Consider the following 8,348-nt stretch of genomic DNA (forward strand, 5'->3'; position numbering starts at 1 on the left):
ATTATTATTATTATTATGATTGTCATTGTTATTATTATGTATTATTAAGTATTGTTACTAATTCAAGTATTATTGTTATTATTATTATTATTAGCATTATTATTTAGTAATTATTAGTGTTATTATTATTATTATTATTATTATTATTATTATTATTATTATTATTATTATTATTATTATTATTATTATTATTATTATTATTATTATTATTATTATTATAAGTATTACCATTATTGTTAATCTTAGCTATTATATTTATTATCATTATTACTAATAAAATTTATCATTTCTAAAACAATTAAGAATCACAATTATGACTACTACTATTATTATCATTATCACTAGTATTATTATTATAAAAGTGATACGATTTATTAGTACTTTCATAAATATTAGTATTATTACCATTTATATATATATTAGAACTATTATTATTAACATAAATATATTAATAACGTTATTATCATTATTTTTATCTTTGCTAATATTAACTTAGTATAATTAGAACTACGTTTTTGATAAACAAATGAAATATATATACAAAAATATATTTAACACATACAACCTAACAAAGAATTCTTATATGAAACCTAAATATATTATTAATGTAAAAAGGATATAATTAATAAGATATATATATAAACTTATTCGATTGCGATTGTGTATTGATACATATACACAAATACTATAGGTTCGTGAATCCAAGGCCAACCCTGCATTGTTCAAAATAGTCATATGTATTTTTACTACAAAATACAGTATGGTGAGTTTCATTATTCCCCTTTTATATACATTTTGGGCTGAGAATACATGCAAATGCTTTATTAACTGTTTTACAATATTTATATGCGTGAGTTTCATTTGCCTTTTTACCCTTTATATTTTTGGGCTGAGAATACATGCGCAATTTTTATAAATGTTTTACGAAATAGACACAAGTAATCAAAACTACATTATATGGTTGAATGATCGAAATCGAATATTCCCCTTTTTATTAAGTCTGGTAATCTAAGAATTAGGGAACAGACACCCTAATTGACGCGAACTCTAAAGATAGATCTATCGGGCCCAACAAGCCCCATCCAAAGTACCGGATGCTTTAGTACTTCGAAATTTATATCATGTCCGAAGGAGGATCCCAGAATGATGGGGATATTCTTATATACATATTGTGAATGTCGGTTACCAGGTGTTCAATCCATATGAATGATATTTTTTGTCTCTATGCATGTGACGTTTATTTATGAGAATTGAAATATGAAATCTTGTGGTCTATTAAACGGATGAAAATGAATGATTATGTTAAACTAATGAACTCACCAACCTTTTGGTTGACACTTTAAAGCATGTTTATTCTCATGTACGAAAGAAATCTTCCGCTGTGCATTTGCTCATTTTAAAGATATTACTTGGAGTCATTCATGACATATTTCAAAAGAAGTTGCATTCGAGTCGTTGAGTTCATCAAGATTATTATTAAGTCAATTATAGTTAGATATATTATAAAATGGTATGCATGCCGTCAACTTTCGATGAAATGAAAGATTGTCTTTTTAAAAACGAATGCAATGTTTGTAAAATGTATCATATAGAGGTCAAGTACCTCGCGATGTAATCAACTGTTATGAACTGTTTATAATCGATATGGACTTCGTCCGGATGGATTAGGACGGGTCTCTACAGTTGGTATCAGAGCGGTGGTCTTAGTGAACCAGGTCTGCAATAGTGTGTCTAACTGATAAGTCGTTAGGATGCATTAGTGAGTCTGGACTTCGACTGTGTCTGCATGTCAAAAGTTTTGCTTATTGTTTGTCAGAAATCATCTGCTTATCATCCTTAGGAAATTACCTGCTCATTATTCTTAGTCTAGACACGTTTTACTGCATTGATTGCATGATTAGTGTATGGACAAAAAATTCATATCTTAGCATATCTGCTAATTCATATCTTAGCGTATCTGTTATTGTAAACTTTGCCTGACATTTTCTGTAGATCCCTCCGTAACTTATGGGATTTTAGTATTATATATGCGTATGTAAATTATGTATTGCAGGGTACTAATCTACATCCTATAATCTAATTCTTATCAAAAATCCTTCATCTGATTGTACGGGATGAATCCCTCAACCAGTTCGAGTCCCTCAGATTTCGATAGCTATTCCGATAGTTATTCCGACAGCTATTCCGACATTGATATTTACCTAAGCTCCGAAAGCGATGTCACCAGAATGAATCAATCAATCAGCCATTCCCAATTCATCTGATGCATTCGTAGTCCACTTAATCAATGGAGACGCGCAGAAGGTAATCCCTTCCACCAACCGAATTCACCTCTTGACAATGAACCTGAAGCGTTTACCGGCGAACCTGTTCGAAACACCATTTTCAGTCTCATTTCCAGGGTAACTCGACAAGATTATATTCTATTCACAATTCTAAATCTTATTCAACCGCTCGTTCCGACCGACAATCGTCCTAGAGTAATACAAGAAGTCAACGAACTTCGCTCTCGAATAATCAATTCGGAGAATATGGTGCAAAATGTACCAGCTTCAGCAACATCATCGGCACCAACAATACCATCAATAACAGCACCAGTACCATCAACAATCCATGCTTCAATATCATCTTCTGTACTTTGAGTATGATCTTCGTTCTACGTATCGTTCTACCTCATTTATCTCCGTTCGACATGGCGAATATGTAATCTCTAAAGTTTTAGAGATATTTATTCTAGTTCCAACCGAAAAGCAAATGAGTTTAATATCATATTAACTCATTAAATCCATGAATACATCTGAAGAAAATATATATGTATATATGTTTTCATAAAGATTGTAATAAAAAATTCTCTTGTACAAACTGTTAATGGTGAAAATATTTTAACGGGTAGGTAATACTCGAGGAATATTTAAATTTCACATTAATAAGTTACACTGTATATTCTTTGAATCTGATTCAACAGTTATTCACTATCCTATTTACAACCACCGAGATACGTATCCGTTCACCAAAGAATAACTATTTTCATTCAAATTCAATTTCATATTTGGATTTGACCTATCAGAATCCAACAAGTGGCATAATGAAGAAATAATGGACACAATAAAAATTGATTAGAAACAGACTAATTAACAATATTAAATTTTATTAAGAAACCACGCTAACAAAATCCTAGCTAACTGTTCCTAGCTAACTGTTAATTCCGTATTACATTTTATTTATTGCAATTTAATTATCGCAATTTATTTTATCGCAATTTATATTCTCGAAATTTTATTTATTGTCATTTAATTTCTGTTATTTACTTTACGCACTTTATTTATCGTCATTTAATTTTTGTTATTTATTTTACGCACTTTAAATATCAGGACACGTATACAAGTCTTGACATATCATATCGACACATCTATATATATTATTTGGAATCACCATAGACACTCTATATGCAGTAATGACCGAGTTCTCTATACAGGGTTGAGGTTGATTCTATAATAATATATATACTTTGAGTTGTGATCGAGTCTGAGACGTATACGGGTCACGACACGTATTAATTAATTCGAATATTATATATTAAACTATATATAAATTATTGAACTGTCCACTGTGGACTATCAACTGTGGACTAATAATATTGGACAATTAAAATGAATTAAAATATTGATTATAACATATGAAACTAAACAATTCTTCAAGTTTGCCACTTGATTTCATCTTAAACTTCATTTGTATCTTGACGATTACAATCAATGTTCAAACCTTTCATGATTCTTGAAAACACCTCAATCGAGAGTATGAACCAACCGCACTTCATCTACGGAAGAAGAGATTGACGCATATAGTTATGCACCTGAAAATACTCGGAACCTGAGTAAAACGTTTAACCCGTATCTGTGTTAGCTCCTTTAGCATTATTAATACCCAAAATAACTTGGTAATCCCTTTCAAAGTAGCAAATTTTGTCACAGCTCCAGCAAGTCAACTTCGACTTTCTCATTCGAAGTAGCCTTACTATAATCCTGATATATACAATTACCCTTTTTATACCGGAGGATTCTTTTATATTCCACCACATTACCAGCAAATGTACCGGCAACCTTGTCGCTCCTTAGTTTAAATTCCTTCGACAAATCACTATATTTATCTATTGAAGTCTCGTCATGTACTCATCCGCATCTTGTAACGAGAACTGCCATAACAATTACCAGGAATCAGCAATCAGTACTTTGAAAACTTACAACATATCTACATCAACAGTTATATGTATAACATTTATCTCTTAGAATTATGATCTTCCATTCTGAAATTTTGAAAAGCACCCAGTCTACGAATTAATACATGGAACTCTGAAAAAGCTGAATGAAGTAGCAGAAAATGTAGATAATCGTAAACGACCTTAACTGTCGAAAGTTTAATGATAAAGAATGGAGTATTGGAAACACTCAATAGAAAATTTAGTACCGAAAAGCGGATTATGCGAAACTATGAAGGAAGCCGTGGACAAATCACAAATAATAAGTTTGACTTCAAAGAGTCCAAATGATTCAATGCCTGCTGAAATCTTTAACGAATACTTTGCTTCCGAATCTAAACCCTTACGGATAAATCTTCTTCATCATCCCTCGATATTAGAAATTCCAAGATATCATCGTATCTTTCATTATAAATATCCTCCATATTTCTGAAGATATTTTCATAACTAATCTTCTCTGAAATCATTAATTTCTTCGTGCTATCAGTGTTACATCATATAAAAACTGTTAGTTTCTATATTCTGTAAACTTTCAAACTTAAAATACGAATGTTATTAAAGTAATGTTGGGAACTGATGCATGAGTTAGTATAATATAATGACACTTGATCAACGTGATTATATTACAGTAAGTCATGCTGAGTTTCTAATGGAACGTGATGATTCACAGATCATAACGTCATCATGTGCCATTTTACATAACTCTTTCATTGTGATGACCCCGAAAATTTCTGACCAAATTTAAACTTAATCTTTGTATGATTAATATTTCCGACGCGATAAGCAAAGTCTGTAAAACTGAATCTCAAAATTTTTAAACTACTTTCATATATTCAAATACCTTTCAGTTGTTCTCGATGATTCGCGAACAATTATATGTATATAGATACATATATATATATATATATATATATATATATATATATATATATATATATATATATATATATATATATATATATATATACTATAACTTGAAAACGTAACAATGTATTAATTGTTTGATACCGTACATTAAACCTATTGGTTTAAATATTTATTTGAATATATATGATAAGTTGGAATATTAATTGTATGAATAACTTGTGACGTATATTTAAAACTTGTTTATGAATGTTGAAAATATATATTAACTTGGTCATAAAACGATTTGTTATTATATATATATATATATCAACAAATAGCGAGACAATAATTTATAGAAGTAAATGACCAAAACACTCGAAAGTTTAAGATACACTTTGAATGATATAGTTTATTGATAATTTAAGACTATATTTTGACAAAGGTACGAGTCACAAAACGTAAATTGCGAGTTTTCTAAGCGTACGAAAATGCGTTCGAGAAACCGGAACCGGGACATAAGTCGAGTGACAACGTACGAGTCATCGGAACGAAAATTACAAGTCAACTATGTACATGAATTTAATATAATATATAATTAATTATTTAAATTATATATATTATATATATTATATTTAATTATGTCGACAAACAAAACAACAAAAAATTGTGAGCTGGATTTTGGGGTCATACGATCGCATGAGAAATAGGCATAAAACCCATGCGATCGCATGTGCATCAGATTCCAAAAAGTTGCCTATAAAATGCCAGTTTCTGCTCGAGTTTTTCTTATACATATTACTCCTTCTGTAATTATTATTATTATTTATATTATTATTATTATTATTATTATTATTATTATTATTAAGATTAATATTATTATTAATCTTATTATTATTAGTAGTATTAATATTATACATAAAATACTACGACGAGGTCTTGAGCGTGTCACTTTCAAAATGGGTTTTCAAGCGGGATAGAGCTAAGGAAATTATGGGTAATGTTCGGGGGTTTATTTATGAATCAAACCTAGTGTTTATCATCTGCGTTACGTCTACGTACTTTCCTACAATATTGAATCTCAATATTGATACGTAAGCACTCATATTTTATCTTTTATATATTAATTGTGTATCCATGTCTAGTGCTCGAGTATATATATTTATACATACGTGTATGCTAAATTTCGTCGTTAAACAGTTTATAATAGATCACAAATTAAATACATATATTACTGGTAAAAGGTATATGATATACATGTTTTTGGAAAGCTGGCGAAAAATCAATAACTTTTCATTTAGATATCGAATAGTTTCGATGAACGGATTAAAAGATATGATCAACAGAATTATAATTGACGTTAATTGGAATTGCTTTTGAATCTGCAATTAATATTTAAACAACTTGTTTGTAAGATTGAGAAATTGGATTTTTGAATATTACCAACCGAGTAAATGAATCCTTATATAAGGTACGTCTCGTTTTGTTGAACTATTGTCAAAATTGACTTTTTGAAACGATTTTGGATAAATTTTGTATGTCGAACTCGAGCATTAGGATTGTGATACACTATGACCTGACCTAGCTTGATAGATAATTATTGACCAACATATGTTCTCTAGGTTGAGATCTACGGTTATTTGGTATTCCGAGTTTCGGTCCCATTTCGGTGAATGACCTTATGTGCTGCTAAGGTGAGTTTCATTTGCTCCCTTTTTAATTGCTTTTGCAATATATATTTTTGGACTGAGAATACATGCAATTTATTTTAAACGCAATGGATACAAGTACATACTAAATTCTACACTGAGTTTGAACCGAAAATCCCTTAGCTTTGGTAACTAGTAACTGCCAGTTATAAGAACTGGTGGGCGCGAGTAGTTATATACGGATCCATAGGGCTTGACATCCCCGTCCGAGCTAGAGCACTAGCCTTTTAACGGACGTATGCTATTTGAGAAGCGTACACGTTGGTTTGCGTGTATTTTTAAGATGATTATACAAAGGGTACAAATTATATATACGTTAAGTTTAGTTACCAGGGTGCTCAATTTCGTAGAATATTTTGATAAACGTTTCTGGATGAAACAACTGAAATCTTGTGATCCACCTTTATGTATAGATTATGCAAAACATTAAAACTATGAACTCACCAACCTTTGTGTTGACACTTGTTAGCATGTTTATTCTAAGGTTCCCTAGAAGTCTTCCGCTGTTTGCTTATATGTTAGACAAGCTATGTGCATGGAGTCTTACATGGCATATTTATCAAGGAAACGTTGCATTCACCAAATCATCACCATGTATCTTATTTTGACTGCATTGTCAACGAAATTACTATTGTAAACTATTATTTACGGTGATTGTCTATATGTAGAAATTAGCAGATGTCGAAAACCTTTGATTTAAATATTCATTTATGGTGTGCCTTTTCAAAAGAATGCAATGTTTACAAAACGTATCATATAGAGGTCAAATACCTCGCAATGAAATCGATGAATGACGTGTTCGTCCTTATGGATTTGGAGCGATCGTCACAGTTGGTATCAGAGCGTTGGTCCTAGTGAACCAGGTTTTGCATGAGTGTGTCTAACTGATAGTTGTTAGGATACATTAGTAAGTCTGGACTTCGACTGTGTCTGCATGTCAAAAGTTTTGCTTATCATTTCTTGTCAGAAATTACCTGTCTATCATCTTAAGTCTAAACGCATCTTATTGCATTGATTACATAGATAGTGTATAGACAAAATTCATATCTTAGCGTATCTGTTACTGTAAACTTTTCCTGATATTTTCTGAAAATTCCTCCGTGATTTATGGAATTTTGGTATTATATATACATATGTAAATTATGTATTGAAGAGTACCAATCTAAATTCTATAATCTATTTCATATCAAAAATCATCTCTCTAATTATATAAGATGGATCCCGTATCTAGTTCAAATTCCTTAAACTCCGACAGCTATTCCGATATGGATATTCACCTGAATTCCGAAGACAGTGTAACCGGAATGGATCAACCAATCAGCCATCACCTATTCTGGATGAATTGGGGATGGGTTCGTAGCCTACTTAATTATTGGAAACAAGAAGAAGGCGATCTCTTCCATCCACCACATTGCCCTCTTGGCGAAGAACCTGAAGCACTTACCGGCGAACCTGTTCGAGACACCATTTTCTCTCTCATTTCCAGAGTATCTCATCACGATAATATACTATCTCAAATTCTGGATCTTATTCATCCGGTC

This window comes from Rutidosis leptorrhynchoides, chromosome 1 (genome assembly GCF_046630445.1).
Source record: "Rutidosis leptorrhynchoides isolate AG116_Rl617_1_P2 chromosome 1, CSIRO_AGI_Rlap_v1, whole genome shotgun sequence".
In the NCBI taxonomy this organism is placed as follows: domain Eukaryota; kingdom Viridiplantae; phylum Streptophyta; class Magnoliopsida; order Asterales; family Asteraceae; genus Rutidosis; species Rutidosis leptorrhynchoides.